General features: G+C 38.6%; 1 pseudogene; it reads left to right on the plus strand.

The window, feature by feature from the left end:
• Window positions 1–6153: 6153 nt before the first annotated feature.
• On the plus strand, window positions 6154–19263 carry LOC133068002 (wee1-like protein kinase 2; annotated as a pseudogene).
• Window positions 19264–20364: the final 1101 nt, after the last annotated feature.

Here is a 20364-nt window from a genome sequence, read left to right on the forward strand (position 1 = left end):
TATCATCCCAGGATAAAAATTCAAAAATTATTCAGCATTTCTAGATGACCACTGTATATCCTTAGCCTCCACGTGTGAGCCCCTTCTGAGTGTCAGCCCTGTGACTGAGCTGGGCACAGGCCCGTGAGGTCAGCCCTGCCTGGAGTTATGTTGGAAGTCTCAGCCTTGCAAACACATTCTGTTGCCCTCTGCTGAAGCTACATGTATCTTTTGGGAGCTGATGGTTCCCCTTGTATTCTGGAGTTCTTAGGAAACTGAGTTATCTAGTTTTATTATAGATGTTATCTATGGAATTTGGATTGTGCCAAAATTCTCTGTGCATTCACTAGTAATTTGGAGAGCCAATATTCCATATATATATATATATATATATTTTGCTACGCGCCCCATCTTCCCAGAGTTCTTGAGAAGACATTTCAACTTATGTAAAATTTGATATTAACAGTTGTTTACTTTCAACCTTTTTGAAGACATGATTCCACAGGGTCCTGCTGGGTGGAGGTGGGATACAGAATTCCCGTCAGGCTCCACCCTGGCCTGGAACAGGAGGGGCACTCTGAGATAAGCGAGGCCCGTTACCAGTTGGCGGGGGATATAAGTTCAAGACTCCACACGGACCCCACTGACACTGTGGAACGGGAGGTGTCACTACCATAAGTAGGGGTGAAAATCCCAACTACCTACCTCCTCTTATGTGATGGGGAGGGCGTGATGGACCCCAGCAGGGCCCACTCACAGTCTGAGAGTGGAACTCAGGCTTTTCTGGTAAGGTGGGCACGGGACAGTCTAACTCTAATAAAAGTTTTCCATCTTGCTATGTTGTGCCTTTCCTGATCTATTGGCTTGAGAGAGCTAGTGTTTATGGAGAATTTTCTGTCTGCACCTGTTGACAATCTTTAAACACCAGTTTCTCCAGTGTCCAGTCTGGGATCTGTGATGCAGAGAGAGCCTAGGGGTGTCACTGGTGTGCTCCTCGTGTATCCGAGTCCCCAGCTGGCCTGTTGTATGTGAAATGGATTTTACCGTAGTTTATTTAATCCTTTACCCATTGAAGGATGTCTGCCTTGTTTCCAGTTTGAGGATAGTCCAAATAAGGTAGGTGGAACACATCAATGTCTGCTTGTGATGATGTAAAGTAGTTTCGCTAGACTTTACCATTGGAAGGAATTGGGCGAAGGATACACAGGATCTCTCTGTATTATTTCCCACAATTGTATGTGAATATTCAATTATCTCAAAATAAAAAAGTTTAATTAGAAAAAAAGTCCTTAGAGTGATTCTTCTTCTATATTAAGTTCTCATGAATTTTTTGTTAAGTTATCCTGAATATATTACAGATTTTCTTTCTATTGTAAATTGAATCTTGTAGTCTATTATACTGTCCTGGTAGTTATCACTGGTTTAGCGGCACGGCTTCCCTGGTGGCTCGGTGGTAAAGAATATGCCTGCCAGTGCAGGAGACGTGGGTTCAATCCTTGAGTCAGGAAGATGTCCTGGAGAAGGAAATGCCAACCCACTCCAGCATTTTAGCCTGGGAAATCCCATGGACAGAGGAGCCTGGCAGGCTACAGTCCATGGGGCCACAAAAGAGTCGGACACAACTTAAAGACTAAACAACACATTCATTTTTACATGCTGATCTCCTATCTGGCAGTTTTGCTGTATTTTCTTATGTATTATGATAGACTGTATGTTTAGTTTTTTTCTTTTCCTGTGAGTTTTCAATGTAAACAGCATTGAACTTGTTAAATGGCTGTTGAAAATATTTTGAGAAGACCATGTGATTTTCTCCTTTACTGTGTTCAGTAGTAAATTACACTGATAAACTTTCTGATAATGAAATAATCTAATGGTAAGTCTTTTCTGATGGCATGCTTGTTTTCCTGGGATAAACTCAACACATCATTTTGCTTTGTTTTGTTAATTTAAAAATACACTCTAGAGTTTAATCAGCTAACCTTCTTTTTCTCATTTCTGAGTTTATGTTCACCCGTGAAATCAGTCTGTCATTTTCCTTTCTTGTAATTTGCTTGCTCTGTTTCAGTAACAAGGTTATTAACTGACTTCATATAATGAGTTTGGAGGCTTATCTTCAAGTTCTACTTTCTTCAACAAATTGTGTAAAATAGGGGTTACGTATTCTTTGAGAGTTTGGTAGGGTTTGTCTCTGTAAACTCTACAGTCTCAGTCTACAGTTTTAATATTTTCATTTGTTATTGGTTTTCACATTTTTTTCTTCTAGCACCAAAGTTAGTTTTTTAAGTTTTTTCAAAAAATTTTCCACTTCTCTTAGATCTTTATATTTAGTCCTCCATAGTTGCTCATAATATTCTTGTCAATAAACTTTAAATTAAACAGCTTTTAACATCCATATCGAGTAAACACTCTCTAGTTAAAAAAAAGGGTAAATTTTCCAATACTTCCAAGACACTAATAATTTCCCATTCTTCCCAGAAACTCTTCCCATGGACTTGTCAACCAGGTTTAGACATGTTCTTATGCAGTTGTCATACTAAGGCCTTATCATCATACTAAAAATAATTTCTGCTTATTTTCTGAATTAGCTAATTTTTTTAAGATCTCATACTTTCTTCCTTTTTTTATTACTGTTACAGTTTAGAACAAATCCTTTGAAGAGCAGGTATGTGGCAATCACGTTTTGTGACCTTACTTTCTGAAAGTATTCTCGTTATATCCTTACCTGAGAATAATTGAATGGTTTGCATAGAAGTCTGGATTGGGAATCACTTTTCTTTAGGAAGGTGGAGGCATTGTTTATAGCCTGAGGTCATTGCAATGACACATCTTTTGTATTCATCTCTTTGTCACCATATTGCTGTCATCTGCCCATAATATATCAATGGTTAGTTTCTTATGATTTAGTTTCCTACATTGTGTCAAGTGTTCAGTGAGAACTTTTGATCTGGACACTCATTGCCTAAAATTCCAAGAATTCTAGTATTAATTTTTTGTTACCGTTCTTTGCTTTTTATATATTCGCATATTTTGAAACTCCAAATTATTTGCATGTTGGTCCTCCTAGATTGATCTTTTGTTTTTCTTACGGTTTGTCTGTTTATTGTTTTGCTCTACATTCTTAGAGAATAACTCCACTTCATCTTCCAGCCCTTTTATTGAATATATATTTTCCTATTATATTTTTAATTTTTGATAATGCTTGCTCTCCGACTGAGTGCTTTTTATTTTATTTTATTTTCAGGTGCTTTTTAAAAGCATCATGTTTTTATCCCATGGATGCATGCAGTATCTTTTGTTATCGCCATTGGCTTCACTCCTCATAGACACTTAGCTTTCACTGGTCTGGTAACTCTGATCATTTGTCCTTCTACTTTGCCACTATTAAAGGTTCCTAAGATTGATTAATTGATGTAATTTTATTTTCTTTGCCCTTCTGCACTGATGCTATGTTTTTCCTCTTTATTTCAATTTCAGTGGAATTTTGAATGTAGTTTTATTTGCTTTGTCCTTCTTCACTGATGCTATGTTTTTCTTCTTTATTTCAATTTCAGTGGAATTTTGAATGTAATCTCAATCTGTCATGTTTAAAAGAAAATTTTGTTCATTAAAAAATCCTCTAGTTAAAAAAAAAAAAATCCTCTAGTATACTTACGCTAATTTCCTTTCAGTTGATATTCTATTTATTTGCATTTTTTGTGAAATAACCATAAATTAGTCTATATAATCAACTTCTAATAGCCAGGCTTTATTTTGTAATCATCTTCTTTAGGAAAAATCAATACTGATTTTGAAGTGCATAATATACTAAATAAATTGTGAAAATGAAGCACACAATATGGAGTAATTACCCTACCTTAAAATAATACATATTTTAAAATTTTTTAGCAATATGTTACTAGGAGAGGAGCAATGGAATAGCCTAGATAGTCCAAGCGGAGCCACATGTGTATTTAGAGATATGGTATATGATATTGTCCATAAGGATGGGTTTTACTTAGTAAATGGTGTTGCATAAACAGGCTGATTACTTGTACAGAGAAAGAAAGCTGGATTCCTACTTTACGCTATGTGCAAGTGCATGCACACACACACACACACACACACACACCCTTACACAATAACATTTAATAGGTTAAAGTTCCACTTTAAAAAGTAAGTCTATTGAAACAAACAGGAGAAGATACTGAATGTCTTTGTAAACTCGGATGGAGAAGTCTTTCTTAACTAAGACCCAAAAGTCATACATAGGAAAGGACTAATGGACTTGACCCATTCAGAATTTGTGATTTCTATTTAGCAAAGTTTAAGTTAACATATGAGTGCCAGACTGAGTTCTATTCCTTTCAGTACCTAGACTATACAAAGAACTCTTACAAATCATCAAGAGAAAGATAAAAAATCCAATAGAAAAAAATGGGCAAGACACATGAGGAAGCGTTTCAGGTGGAAAATCAGACAGAAGAGCTGCTAACTGAATGAGGATGCACTTAGCCTAACTAATATTCTGGGATATTCAAATTTAAACATCATATTATAGCATTGCTAACAGATTGGCAAAAAATAGAAAGTCTGATAGCATTAAATGCTATTGGAGTTTTAGGTGAAATGGGAACATTTGTTTACTTTGGGAAGTGGAAACTGGTGGAGCCATTCTGGAGGGCAATCAGGTGAAACTAGTATGTGTATACCTTCCCACCTAACAATCTGTCTCTAGGGCATGTATCCTGAAGAAGGTGTCAGTGGTGGTCATAAAAGAGACTGATGATGTGGGGGCATTAAGCCTTGATCATGAGAGCAAGTGCTGGAGATGATCTGGGCGACCTTTCTTAAAAGAAGTAGATGAAGTTGTGTGTGTGCAGGGGGAAGATGTCAGCAGCAGTTAGAATTAGATTTACATATATCAGTTTGTGTGTGGTTAATGAAAAAAATTACTTGTATTAATCACATACACATGAAATACATCACATGTAGTTTTGACTGAATGCATGAAAATGGTTTAAATAAACTTTAGATACAGTGTGTGTACATTGTGAAGGTCAGGGTGGGGAGTGGTGTAGGAATGGGGATGAATGAAAGGGAAAATTAATAACTAACATAAATAAAAAAATGAATGAAGTCACACAAAATGGACTTTGCAAGGAAGACTAATGCTAAGTGTGCCCTAGACTGAAGAATATGGTTGTGTTAATTTTGTTTTTGTGTTTAATTTTTGTTAAAAAGCAAAACTAGTTAAAAATTAGATGCCAGTAATCAAAAAGTCATCTCAAGAGAAACTCACAGACCAGTTTGAGAGTTGGGTAAAACAGCTACAAAGATGACTGTTATTCTCAGGACAGTAATCTTGCCACCCAACTGAACATTACTATATAATATGACAGAAAATCTATCTGGGGAAAACAAGACTGTGACCTTTTAGTGATCTTCCAGGGAAAAACGTTTTTCTACATCCCATTAGCACTGAGATTGATGATTCAGGTTTGAAGTATAGGATCTTTGATCATGTGCATTGGTTACATAAGAGACTTGAGATTGATGGAGTGCAACTGGGTGCCCAAATCCAACCAGCTTGTGCTCCATCTAAAGCAGAACTTATTGCTGATCGAAGAGCCCTTATTGTGCTGTGTCATGTTGGGTGTGATGGCTAAGGGCAAAAGGCAGGAGGATGGAGTGCCTAAGTCCATGCTAGAAACCAGTATTAAGTTTTGCCAGGAGCTTAGGTAGGCAATGTTAATTAGTCTTTGTGACAAACATAAAAGGCAAGTATTCTTTTTTACTTTACAGAGGAGATCAAAAGAAGTGATGTAAATTTTACAAGGTCAACTGGTAAAAACTGCCTGAGGTTCAAACCCAGACATTTCTGACTCTTTCCAATACATAACACTGTTACCTTCACCCATAAGATGCTAGAGTTGCATTTCATTAGCATTCATCCAACTATAAGATTTTATCTTCTTACTAGATATGACAGTTGTAGGGTTTCTCGTGGCTTTTATAACAAACTGCTATGACCACAGGCCCTTTTCTGAACCCAGCCGTATGCAGTCATACCGTGGCCCCCCTCCTAGCTCACAGATGATTGACCAGGGACTTGCAATGACCTAAAGGTAACCACTGCAAAAGTCAGTGGCCTAAGGTGAACAAAGCTTAGGGAAATATTTTTTTCTGGCAGGTAATATGGGTATTAAACAAGATACAAGAGTCTTCTTGTCTGGAATTCAAAGGAAGAAGCTGGGCAAACATGAACTCCTTGGTAAGCAAGAGAAGCTGATCCAGAGAGGAGGGCTAGTTAAGTGGCTTTGGAGTGGTCCTTGGATTCCTGCAGCTGAGGCTGGAGATGCCCTGGATTTAGGAAACTCTTCTGTTCAGGTCTTCCTGGTGGCTAACTTGGACTTCCTGACCATGATGTGAGGCATGGTTGTTCAGTTTTCCCTGGGTTCTTGTGAAGACCTATCCCACAGTTAAGATTCCTCTTTTCCAATTTTCTTCAATGTATTCTTAAGCTCCTCTCACATTTACATGAGTTGGCACATCTGTTCCATGAAGAAAAGTAGCCGAAATAAATCATAGTTTTGCTTTCTTAACTTTCTAGGAAGTGGCCTTCAACTTCGACCAAGGAGACCCAAACAGTCAAGTGTGAGAAGACATCTTGGAGGTGAGCTTCATGTTTCGTTTTCCAACAGCTTAAGCCACACCTGGAGGGGAGGTCCTAATGTGATTTATAGAGGCACAGTTGGGTAGAGTGTGGTTCTGCTTTAGAGGTGTCAGTGAATCAGGGTCCAGGGATAGTGCTGGGTAAGGCACAGAAGTGAGAGGCAGTCGTGTGACAAGACTGGGAGCCAGTGAAGGCTAGGATGACATCTTGGTATCTATGCGGGGAATGTACTCAGAGATCCATGTGATTGAAATAAATTATGATGGTGGTTCATTTATTAGCCCTAATTAGGAGGGTGAAGAGAGCTCATTCCAAGAAATTCAGCAGGAAGTTAAAAGTCAGGATGCTTTGATTCCAAGTGGGGTAACAAAGTTATACTGGTTTGCCTATGACCGAAGAGTTTCCTGTGAAGTGTAATTTTCAGTGCTAAAACCAGGAGAGGGTTAGGGAAATTAAATAGTCTTGTTTAGGCTTCAGAGACAAAGCAGAGCAGGCCTCTGACCTTGCTTCTAAGCTGCCTGGACTACTGTGTGACTGTTAGTGACTGCCTGCTGAGTGCAAGACTTGCAGCGCCATAGATAAGATGGGGGAGAAATCTTGAGATTGTTGAGCCCCCGGTGGGGACCTGGCCATCCAAGCCCCAGGCTTAGCAACATTCCAAATTTTACAAGACAAAGCAAACAGGATTAACATGAAACCAGGCTTGCAATTTGGTTACAGACTGATGAGAATATCAGATTGCCTCTGTCCTGGGACTATAAATAGGAACCTTGAACTGCAATCTTCGAAGTCTTACCCACAGAGCAGATGTGCTGCCTGGGACACTTTCCCAACTGAGACTCTAGATGTGCTGTGACATGGGACTTACCAGCACTGTTTAGGTCTGGATGTTGGTCAAAACCCAATTTGGTGATGTATCCTCTGCTGTTTCTATTTTTCTTTTCTTTTAATGTCAGTATATTGAAAATAAACTCTATAGTTCTCTAATAAATATTTGTATTATTTATTTGTTTATAATGAATGGCTTATTTTGTTAACAGATCCTTTGAACCTGAGACGAAAGTGAAAATTTTTGGCAAAACAGAGGGTTCTGAGCAAACTGGGATACTAGGTCAACTCCAGAACTTGCAGAAGATAGAGAGTCACCAGTTAAGCAAAAATAGGTAATTTGTTTACTCACAAGTTCAAACCATGGAGTGGGACACTCTAAAACTGAGTTTGAAAAGACCCAGGAAGATTATCCAGTTCAGGGATCTCCTGCCTTAAGCTTTCAGGATTTCATCTCTATCAGCCTGAGAAGATTAGAAAAATCTATGCCCAGACTTCCCCCAGAACTTCTGTTCCCACTGGTCTGAGATTGGACTTAGGCTTCAGTAAGTTTTTAAAAAAATCTCCCTTATTTGATTCTTATTTTAAACCACTACTTTGTGTGAATAACAGAATAACCCTTAGGTTCCTTAACTTGTCTTTCCATTGTAATCATCTGGTGAGTTTTTAAAATATTGACACCAGTGATCCACCTCTCAGAGACAAAGGTTTTACTTGTCTAGGTGTGGCCAGGGCTTTTGGTGGTTTTGAACATTAGCAGGTGTTTCTAATGTGCAGACAAATTTGTGATTCAATTCTGATTGTCTCTCAGAAGAGCGCTGGGATTTGAGCAGGGGAAAAGTAAGGATTTGCGGGTATATGAGTCTTCAGAGAGGTAAACAAGGGACCATTTGCAAAACTCATGAGTTAGTCGGTCATCTGCCAGGAGAGAGAGTGAGGATGAGCAGGTGCAGGTGGATTACAACCTGGGAGATTTTGCAGGCTTCTGAAACGGGACCCTGACCAGTTAGAAGCTGAGTCTTCCTTGATCTCACTCTCACCCCAGACCGTCACAGCCATTTATCAACACTTCTGACACATGAGCAGTTAATGTCCTGGATCTGGCAAGTTATCAGCTGACTTTTCTCTGTTTAAATAATTCTTGGCTTTAATTTCCTCTCCCCTCAAATGAGGATGTCTTCCCAGGTGGTGCTAATGGTAAGAATTTGCCTGCTAATGCAGGAGATGTAAGAGATGCGGGTTGGGAAGATCTCCTGGAGGAAGGCATGGCAACCCACTCCAGTATTCTTGCCTGGAGAATCCCATGGATAAAGGAGCCTGGCAGGCTGCAGTCCATAGGGTCGCAAAGAGTTGGACATGACTGAAGGAACTTCGCAGGCACAAATGAGGATAACCCCACATGCTGTGGGTGATCTTTACAAAGCAGCTGATGTGTGGTTAATGCAGAGTAAGACATTAGTATTGTGTTGGCCGAAAAATTCTTTTGGGTTTTCCCATAACATCTTACAGAAAAACCCAAATAAACTTTTGGGCCACTCCAGTATTTCCCTCTTTCTCACCACTTTGAATATCTGAGTCCCCCTCAGGGACTTCCTTTCACAACAGGGCATTTCTGCTGTGGGTGGCAGACAAATGCTCTCAACTGGTGCATTCACAGCTTGCTCTAGCATTCCTACCTGCATCTTTAAGACATTATGATTCCATGATGCCTCATTTCTTGGAATTTGTGAGTTTGCAGTCGTGAAACATTTAAATCAAAGCTTAAGGTTTTGGTGAGAGTGACTGTGGGTTTCCACAGTCGTGATTCTGATGTTCAGCAAGTGTTACCAGAGGAAAGTTCTTGTGTCTCACACAAAGGAAGGCAAAAAATAAATAAATAAATAAATAAACCACCAAAATGTCAAGAGTCTGGAGCAGAGAAAGGTTTATTGCAGGGCCAAGCAAGGAAATGGGTGACTTGTGCCCAAGAAAAACCGTGAACTCTCTGAATGATTTCAGCAAAACATTTCTAAAGGCCAGGTGAGGGAGAGACATGGTTAGTTGTTAGCAGCTTCTTGGTATGGAAGTCCTTTGTTCTTCCAGCTGTCCACATAGGTCAGGTCACAATGTCCCTGTAAACCTCTGACAAAACAAATGCTTTTCTCTGTTCTGCAACTTTTTATCTCTATATGAATGGACTCTTAAATGTCAGAGCCCTGAGAAAGGGCTGTCACGTATATTTCAGGCTATGGGCAACATTCTTTTACAAAAGATGCAGAGCCAGAATGACTAAGCATGAGGAGCAGAGGACAAGGGTTAGAGCTAAAGGAATAGATCCAATGTGGAATCAGATTGGTTCTTCCCTAGTACACATGTACAAATCCAAACCTTCAAGTGAACATAATCTTCAAATATCACGACTCAGCAAATTTAAAGTTACTCGATTCATAGATATTCAAAATCCATTATTCAGTGATCTCTGACATTATGACACTGATTTTCTATTTTGGTGATCTGTACACAGAAAGCATATTAATAAATCTAAATACATAGCAACTGTACCACAAAAGAATAGGACTGTTTCTGGGACTGGGAGAAACAAGTAGATGGGGCTTCTGCCGAAGATTCTGCACTCCATATACCAACAAACTTGGAAAACTCAGCAGTGACCACAGGACTAGAAAAGGTCAGTTTTCATTCCAATCCCAAAGAAAGGCAATGCCAAAGAATATTCAAACTACCACACAATTGCACTCATCTCACATGCTAGCAAAGTAATGCTCAAAATTCTCCAAGCTAGGGAGAAGGAAATGGCAACCCACTCCAGTATTCTTGCCTGGAGAATCCCAGGGATGGGGGAGCCTGGTGGCTTGCCATCTATGGGGTCGCGCAGAGTCGTACATGACTGAAGTGACTTAGCAGCAGCAGCAGCAGCTCCAAGCTAGGCTTCAACAATATGTGAACCGTGAACTTCCAGATGTTCAAGCTGGTTTTAGAAAAGACAGAGGAACCAGAGATCAAATTGCCAACATCCATTGGATCATAGAAAAAGCAAGAGAATTCCAGAAAGACATCTACTTTTGCATCACTGACTACACTAAAGCCTTTGATGGTGTGGATCACAACAAACTGGAAAATTCTTCAACAAATGGGAATACCAGACCACCTTACCTACCACCTGAGAAACCTGTACGCAGGTCAAGAAGCAACAGTTAGAACCAGGCATGGAACAATAAACTGGTTCCAAATTGGGAAAGGAGTATGTAAAGGTTGTATATTGTAACCTTGCTTATTTAACTTGAATGCAGAGTACATCATGCAAAATGCTGGATTGGATGAAGCACAAGCTGAAATCAAGATTGCCAGGAGAAATATCAATAACTTCAGATAGGACCTTTTACAATAGGCACTTTCTTGCATTTCTTCATCTAACTGGGGATTTACCATCTAACTATGGTTTTACCATCTAATTGTGTCTCCAATATTCTATTCTCTTTCAATCTGGAAGTCATATGTTCATCTCTTCCTTTCTTTCATACATTCCTTTCTTCTGTTTTAAACAATTTATCTGTTGAAGAATTGAGCCACACACCACACCTCCCAGGTCTGCTGCAGCCAGATACCCTGTCCCTATGGCAGGCCACTGCTGACCCATGCCTCCACAGGAGACACTCAAACACAGGTCTGGCTCAGTCTCTTGTGGGAGTAACTGCTCCTTTCCCTGGGTCCTGGTGCTCACAAGGGTTTTGTTTGCATCCTCAAAGCATCTCTGGCTGGTATGAGGTTTAATTTTGACAAATGAATAGAGTCTTGTATCAACCAGCACAGAATTACCTCAGCCATTTCATATCAAACAGTTCTATTATGCCCAAAGCTCCCCTGTGCTACCCTTTTTAAATAAACCCTCTTCCAATGCAAAACAGCCTCTGATCTCCTTTCCTTTCTATAATTTTACCTTTTCCAGTGTTATACATAACTGAATTACACAATAGGTTATCTTTTGGGTCTTTTTTATTTTATTTAGCAAAATCCTTTTAAGAGTCATCTATAATGTGGCACACATGAATAATTTGCTTCTTTTTGTTGATGAAAAGTACTCCATTAGATGGATGTTTCATAGATTAATTATCTATTCATCATGTCAAGGACATTCACATTACAGGCTTTCATGTGAATGTACATTTTCATTTCTCTTGGATAAATACACAGGGGTAGGACTCTTTGTCATAGAGTAGGTGTATGATTAATTTTATACAAAATTGTCCAATTCTCCTCAATCTAGACCAGAGATAGGAAGAAAAAGTAAACAGGCCCCAGTCACAGCAAGCAGTTTGGCTCTTGAAACCTTTGTCTCTGTGAGCACAAGACTGTTTCCCTTACCCAAAGACACCAAGGAAGTGTATAATGCATGAAAACACGGTACTGCCCTCCCTTGCCAAAAAATGCCTATGTGTCCCACCTGGGGAGACCTCTTCTGCTTCACAGGCAGCACTGGTTGACAATACTAGGATCCTCAGGGGACCAAATGAACCAAACAGGAAAATAACACTGGTAAATCTCTGAACACTAAACTGCCATTGGGACCACAACTCACAAAATTTGAATAAGAACCCCACACTAAATCTGCAAAGGGTGATAGCATGCTAAATCAAAATATTTAAATAGGTCAGAGCTTCCTAATCTAATGAGAAAATAGTAAGAATATAGTTGAAGGTCACCTGTCATACTAAGAATCACCTTAAATGAGAAAAGACAACTAATGGACAACACCAACAAGATGAATCAGATCTTTAACTTAGTTGAAAGGACTTTTAAAGCAGTTGTTATTAAAACATTTCAATAATCAGTTATAAATTCCCTTGAAACAAATGAAAAAAATTGAAGTTTTCAGCAAAGAAACAAAAGCTACAAAAATAACCCAGTGAAAATTATAGATTTGAAAAATACAGGACAGAGAAAAAAATAACTCACCAGATGAGCTCAATAGTAGAATGGAAATTGCAGAGTATAGAATCAGTGAACTTGAAAATGTACCAATAAGACTCAGCCAATCTGAACATCAAAGAGAAAATATATAGATAAAAGTGAATAGAGCCTCAGAGATGTGTGGGAAAATAACATAGAACCTAACAATCATATCATCAAAGTCCCAGAAGGAGAAGAGAAAGATAATGGGGCAGAAAGAGTATTTGGAAAAAATAATGGTTTGAACTTCCCTAGAAGTCCAGTGATTAAGATTTCACTTTCCAATGCAGGGGGTGTAGGTTCAATCTCTGGTCAAGAAGCTAAGATCCCACATGCCTTATGACCCAAAAAACCCCAAACATAACACAGAAACTATATCGTAACAAATTAAATAAAGACTTTAAAAATGGTCCACATTAAAAAAAAATTTTTTTTTAATAAAATCATGGCTGAAGATTTCTCTGATTTGGCAAAAGTGACAAACTTAAAGCCCCAAAAGGCTAAGAAATCCAAACAAGGTGAACCCAAACAATCATTTTAAGATACATCATAATGAAATTTTTGTAAACCAAAGAGAAATATCTGTAAAGCAAGCAGAGAGAAACAATGCATTATCAATAAGGAAGCACCAACTCAAATAACAACACAATTCTTACTGGAACCCATATCATGGAGGCATAAGGAAGTAGCAAAAGATTTTTCAAGTGCTGAAAGAAATGATCTGTCAACCAAGAATTCTGTATCTAGTGAAGATATCCTTCAATAATACAGAAAAATGAAAACATTGTCAGATGAGGGAAAACAAGAATTTGGTGCTAGCAGACCTATTCTTAATGAATGGTTAAAGCAAGTACTTCCCTGATATCAAGGTTCCCCTGATAGTCCAGCTGGTAAAGAATCCACCTGCAATGCAGGAGACCGCAGTTCAATTCCTGGGTTGGGAAGATACCCTGGAGAAGGGATAGGCTACCCACTCCAGTATTCTGGCTTAGAGAATTCCATGGACTGTATAGTCCATGGGGTCACAAAGAGTCAGACACGACTGAGCGACTTTCACTCACTCACTAAAGCAAGTACATCAAACAGAAGGAAATGATAAATGAAGGTAAATAATGGTAAAAGTAAAAATATAGACATTATTTTTCTTTCCTTAATGAGCTTTATAAATCATATTTAATGATTGAAACAAAAATTGTAGCACCATCTGACACCCAGACAATGGTTTTTAAAAATGGGGCAAAGTACCTAACTGAAATTGAGGTTTCCACACGTAACACTAAGTTGTAAAATAGTGATATCAGTAGCTATGATAAGTCACATATCTGTTTTGTAATACCTACTCAGAGAAACTAGAATGAAAAATACATAAAATGTTACACCCAAAAGCACTACAAATACATCAAGGTAGAATTCTAAAATGTGTTCAAAATCCACAGGAAGGCAGGAAAAGAGACAGGGGAATGGGAACCAGAGGAAACAAACAGAAAACATTTTAAAAAGGCAGTCTTAATATCTATCATATCAATAAACACCCTCCATACAAGTGGTCTAAATATACCAATGAAAAGACAGAGTTTGGCAGAGTGGACTTAAAAAAAAAAACAGGGCCCAACTACAAATTTTACATAAGAGACTCACTTTAAATTCAGTGGCATAGGTATGTTGAAATGAGGGGAAAAGATGCCATGTAAACGGTTTTTTAAAAGAAAGATTGAGTAGGTTAAAATATAAGTAGACTCCAGAGCAAAGAAAATTGCCAGAGACAGAGAAGGGCATCCCATAATGATAATTGGTGGATTTATAATCCACCAAAAAGACACAATGATCCTGAATGTGAACTAGCCAATCACAGAGCTTCACAGTACATGAAAAAAAAACTGATAGAGGTGTCAGGAGAACTAGACTAATCCTCAGTTATAGTTGGAGATTTCAACACCCATCCCCACCAACTATGAAACTAGGAAGGAGACACAAGATTTGAAAGACAGAAAAAACAGGATGTAACTGACACACAGAACAGCCCACAAAACTACAGAAAAGAATACACATTTTCACCCCAAGTTCCCTTGGAAGTTTCACCAAGACAAACCTTATCCTGGGGTCAAAAATCAGACTCACTAAATACAAAAGAACCAAAGTTGTATCGAGTGTGTGTTCAATATGAGTGTACTGTGATTATAAAACCATAATGGTCTCAAATTAGAATTTAATAGTAGAAAGACAGCAAGAAAATCTCTATATATGCAGAAAATAAACAACACTCTAAATAATTCTTGGGTCAAAAGGGAAATCTGAAAGAAAATTGGAAAACACATAGAACTGAATGAAAGTGACAATATCATATCAAAGTTTGTGTGTTGCAGCCAAAGCAGCATTGAGAGAGAAATGTATACTGCTAAATGTTTACTCTAGAAATTAGGAAAGGTCTAATTAAATAACCTAAATTCCTACCCAAGAACTATGAAAATAAGATAAAAATAAATCCAAAGCAAGAAAAATGAAGGGAATAATAAAGATAAGATAAATCAGTGAAATTTCAGACATGGGGAAAATAAATGAAACAAGTAGCTGGTTCTTTGGGGGAAAAAATCAATAAAATTGATGAATTGCTAGCAAGTCTGAAAAAAATACAGAGAGAAAATTCAAATCATCAATGTTAGGAATGAAACTGAGGACATTACTATTCAATACATAGTCTGCAGTCATTAAAAAGAAAACAGTGGGATGGTTTGTGCAATTACTCATAAATTTGACAACATAGAAGAAATAGACCCAATTCCATAATAAAATTCCCAAACTACAAAAACTCATGCAAGATGAAATAGGTCATCTGAATATATCTATAATCATTAAAGGGATTGAGTCTGCAATTTAGATTGTCTGGAAAAAGAAATCTCCAGGTTCATATGGTTTCACCGAAGAGTTCTTAAAAAGCATTTGAAAAAAAAATAAATCAATGTTATGCAATCCATTTCAGAAAAAAGCAGAGGAAGGGCTTCCCAACTCAATTTTTGAGGCCAGTATTACCCTGATTTTGACGCTAGGCAAAAATAGTATAAGAGAAAAGAAAATTACAGACCAATATCTCCCATGAATTTAGATGCAAAAATCCTCAAAAAAAATTAGCAACTGAATCTATTGAAGTGTAAAACAAACTATACACCATGGCCAAGTGAGATTTACTCCAGGATGCAATCTTAGTACAACATTTGAAATCAACTGATGTAATCCATCATGTCAACAAGTTAAGGGTGGAAAGTCATATGATTTTATCAATTGATACACAGGAAATACATTTTAGAAAGTCTATTTCTCATTTATTATTTAAGAATTTTTTTTTTTTTCGCAATTGAGAACTGGGAGGAATTGTCTGAATTTGATAAAAAGCATTTACAGAAAAAACAAAACAAAACCCATAACTATAGCTAATATTATACTTAATGCTTCTCTATTCCCCTAGGATTAGGAACAGGGCAAAAATACCAGCTCTTACCACTCTTATTAACACAGTACTGAAAGTTCTAGCCATTTAATAAATCAACAAGGACCTACTGTATAGCACAGAGAACTCTACTCAATATTCTGTGATAATATACCTGGGCAGAGAATGGATATATGTATATGTATAACTGAGTCACTTGATTGTATACCTGAAACTAACACAACATTCCAACCAGTCAACCCTAAGGGAAATCAGTCCTGAATATTCATTGGAAGGGCTGATGCTGAAGCTGAAACTGCAACACTTTGGCCACCTAATGCAAAGAACAGACTCACTGGAAAAGACCCGGATGCTGGGAAAGACTGAAGGCATGAGGAGAAGGGGATGACAGATGATGAGATGGTTGGATGGCATCACCAACTCAATGGACTTGAGTTTGAGTAAGCTCCAGGAGTTGGGATGGACAGGGAAGCCTGGTATGCTGCAGTCCTTGGGCTTGCAAACAGTTGGACACAACTGAGCGACTGAACTGAACTGAACTGAACACAACATTGTTAGTCAACTATACTCCAATATAAAATAAAAATTAATTTTGTTAAAAAAGCAAGAGAAAGAAATAAGCACACTAATCAGAAAAAGGAAGCTATAAAACCATTTCTGTTTGTAAATGATCTGATTATCTATGTAAAAATCCCAAGGATTCTCTTAAAAGAAACTCCTAGAATGAATTAGTTCAACAAGGTCCCAGTTTGCAAGGTCAACACACAAATATCAATCACATTTTTACATACTAACAATTGTAGAAACCTTAATAACACTCCAAATAAAATGAAATGTTAGGCATGTACGTAACAAAACCTGTGTCCTATCTATGTGCCTAAAATTACAAAATACTGCTGAAAGATATAGAGAAGACCTACATTAATGGAGACATGTATCACATTTATGTGTTGAAAAACTGAACATAGTAAAAATGTCAATTTTTCCAAAATTGATCTATATGTTTAATGCAATTCCTATAAAAACCCTAGCAAGAATTTGTGTAGATATAAACAACTTATTTTAAAATTGATGTAAAAAGGCAAGACTTCAACAACCTTGAAAAGAGGAATAAAATGAGAGGAAACATTGTGCTTGATATTAAGGTTCACTATACAGTAATCAAGACATTGTGTTATTGGGGAGAGATGAACATAGATCAACAGAACAGAATAGAGAATCCAGAAACAGACCCTCAAAAATGTGCTTAACCGACTGTAGACAACAACATTGCAAAAGCAGCTCAATGGAGGAAGGATAGGCTCTTCAACAAACGGTGTTGGAGCAATGGGAAATCCATGGGGGGAGAAATGGACCTTTACCTAAACTCAGACCTTATACCTTATACCAAAATTAACTCAAAATTCTTCATAGCCTTAAATGTAAAATGTTAACTATCAAGGTTTTGGAATAATACAGGAGAAAAACTTCTGAATCTAGGGCTAGGCAAAGTTTTCTTTGACTTGACACCAAAACATTGATAATTCAGAGCTTGTCAAAATTAAATACATTTGATGTAGCTGTTAGTTGGCAGAAGGAAATCCAGGCTAGCACTGGGGAACTTGGCAGCTTGCATATTTTTCTCCTCATTTCTGCAGTTCTGTAGTGTTTCCTTCTGACAGGTCTTCTTGCCCAGGTTGTGAAGCTCTTTCAGGTGAGTGACAAACATGAGAACAAAGAACTGAAGCAGAGATTAAACTTGTCCTATTGTGAAGAGGAGCATGAGAACAAAGGGCAGAAGGAAATACAAGAGAGAAAGGAGGCTCCAAGTCAAACCCCAGAGAAATCTGGAGTTTAGTATTCAGAGGCAAATCTGATACCTCCGGAACTCCCCCTTAGTAATGCATGTTATTTCAATATATTTCAGGGAATAGAAAAAGTGAGTCCAGATCAGGGTCTGACGACCCCCGTGCCACACTCTCTCACATGTCCTGAAACACCAGCCCCACCAGATGAGGGCAAGCCACCCCTCTGTGAGAACCTCTTCACTCCCAAAGGCCAGGTGAGCCAGCTAATATTTCTTCAACAGGGAAGCTCCCCTCCTGAAGCTCTAAGCATCTGAAGCTCACACCTGGCCCCTTCACTGGTGAGATGACCTCACTGGCTCTGGTCAGCATTAATCCCTTCACCTTGGAGTCCTAGAGAACAATTCCTTAAATCCAATGGCAAGAGGAAAACCCAAGGTGATCTAGAGGAAGCTGGTCCAGAGAAGAGAAGACAACATAGAACAAGTGTTCCCTGACAAGAGATGTGTTGTATGATAAACCAATATGACTTCCCACTATGAAAAAGATTTCTTGGAGGTAGAAAAAAATGGGGCTGGGGAATTTGGAACAGTCTGTAAGGGGATTAAGAGGCTGGATGGGTGTATTTATGCAATAAAATGCTCCATGAAAACTTTGGGAGGATTATCAGATGAAAATTTGGCCATGCAAGAACTTCATGCCCATGTGCTGCTGGGGTATCGCTCCCATATGGTACCTTACTACTCTGCGTGGGTACAAGATGACCACATAATCATTCGGAATGAATACTGCAAAGGTGGGAGCTTGCAGGCTGCTATATCTGAAAACGCAGAGTCTGGCAATCATTTCCAAGAGCCCAAACTCCAGGACATCCTTCTATAGATTTCCCTTGGGCTTCAGTACATCCAAAACTCTGGCATGGTGCACCTGGACACCAAACCTAGTAACAACTTCCTTTGTCAAAAGATGCAAAGTGACTTTCTCATAATCCCATAAAAAGGTTGAAAATGAAGTTGATTGGTTTCTCTCTGCCAATGTGATGTATAGAATTGGTGACTTGGGTCATGTGATATCAATAAGTAAATCCAAAGTGGAAGAGGGATACAATCACTTCCTAGATAATGAGATTTTGCAAAAGAATTATCAGCACCTTCCTAAAACAGAAATATTTGTCTTGGAATTGACCATTGTAGTGGCTGCAGAGGCAGTTGTTACCCACCAATGGCACCGTGAGGTATCACATCCATGAGGGGAATCTTCTGGACATTTCTTAGGAGCTCTGCAAAGAATTTCACAAACTACTTAAGAACATGATCCACTCCGATTCATCTGAGAGAACTTCTGCAGCAAAAGTCAAGTTCTCTGTCTCTCCCTGGGGGAAAACAGAAGAGTTTCAGCAGCAGTTGAGTTTGGAAAGGTTCAAGAGAGTCACACTGGAAAGGAGACTGAAAGAAGCCCAGCTGACCTGGTCCCTCAAGAAATGCCTCGGGGTCCCGGGGGTCACTGGGACCCCCACAGAATCAAGAAGCACCATATGCCTTCTGGGAGGAAAGAGTGATAAATCAAGTTTCACTGGGGCAGCCTTCCTCATGAGAACCCCTTTCACACCAACTCTCCTTTTTCCCGGCAAATAGATACCTACCGTGTTAACCTTTTTCTTGTAAAAGGAGAAACCAATGGTCTTGAGTGCCGGAGATTTCAAAAGCCACTCCTAATTTAGCATTTTCAGCCAAGATCAGTGCTTCCTAGCAGCACTGCTCATAGGTATTATCACTAGCAGCCATTTGTCTTCTCTCTTGCTACATCCCTGATACCACCTGTCAACAGTTCACTCCTCAGATTTGTTGATGCACAACAAGAAAGCATGGGTTTCTGGATCGAAAGAAACACCCCTGTGCAGGATTACATGGCTGCTTGCCTACCTACCAAGGATCCCAGGGACACTCCTGGCAAACAGAAAGGAATTCAGTTTTGTTTGAGTTGAGGTAGCATCTGACTTTCATGTGCCTGGATATCAACAATGCTTCCTAGGTTAGATGATTTTATTCCTCAAAGAATATTAATCACTTTGAGCAAGTGGTTCTCCTACTGTATTCTCTTGAGTGGAGACAATCCCTTTCTCTGATATTAAATAAATGACTTCACCATTAAGTGAGGTGGGTAGAAATAAGACTCTACATAACTTGAAATTTATGAGCTGTCTATTAACTTATGGAACAAAAATACCAGGTAGAGGGCTTGAGGAAAATTTGATGTGGTTTGTTGTCCCGATATTTATTTGCTTTGACCCTAACTGGTTTTGATTTTCTGAGTGTCACCAATTTCTCCTCTATTTTATCAGAATTTGGCTTTGCTTCCTGTGATTTTATCATATCTTATCCAAATCCTTTACTCTGTATATATTTTTTTTGTTGTTGTTTATTTTTTATTTTTTTATTAGTTGGAGGCTAATTACTTCACAACATTTCAGTGGGTTTTGTCATACATTGATATGAATCAGCCATAGATTTACACGTATTCCCCATCCCGATCCCCCCTCCCACCTCCCTCTCCATCTGATCCCTCTGGGTCTTCCCAGTACACCAGGCCCCAAGCACTTGTCTCATGCATCCCACCTGGGCTGGTGATCTGTTTCACCATAGATAGTATACATGCTGTTCTTTTGAAATATCCCACCCTCACCTTCTCCCACAGAGTTCAAAAGTCTGTTCTGTATTTCTGTGTCTCTTTTTCTG

This window comes from Dama dama, chromosome 13 (assembly GCF_033118175.1).
Source record: "Dama dama isolate Ldn47 chromosome 13, ASM3311817v1, whole genome shotgun sequence".
Lineage (NCBI taxonomy): Eukaryota > Metazoa > Chordata > Mammalia > Artiodactyla > Cervidae > Dama > Dama dama.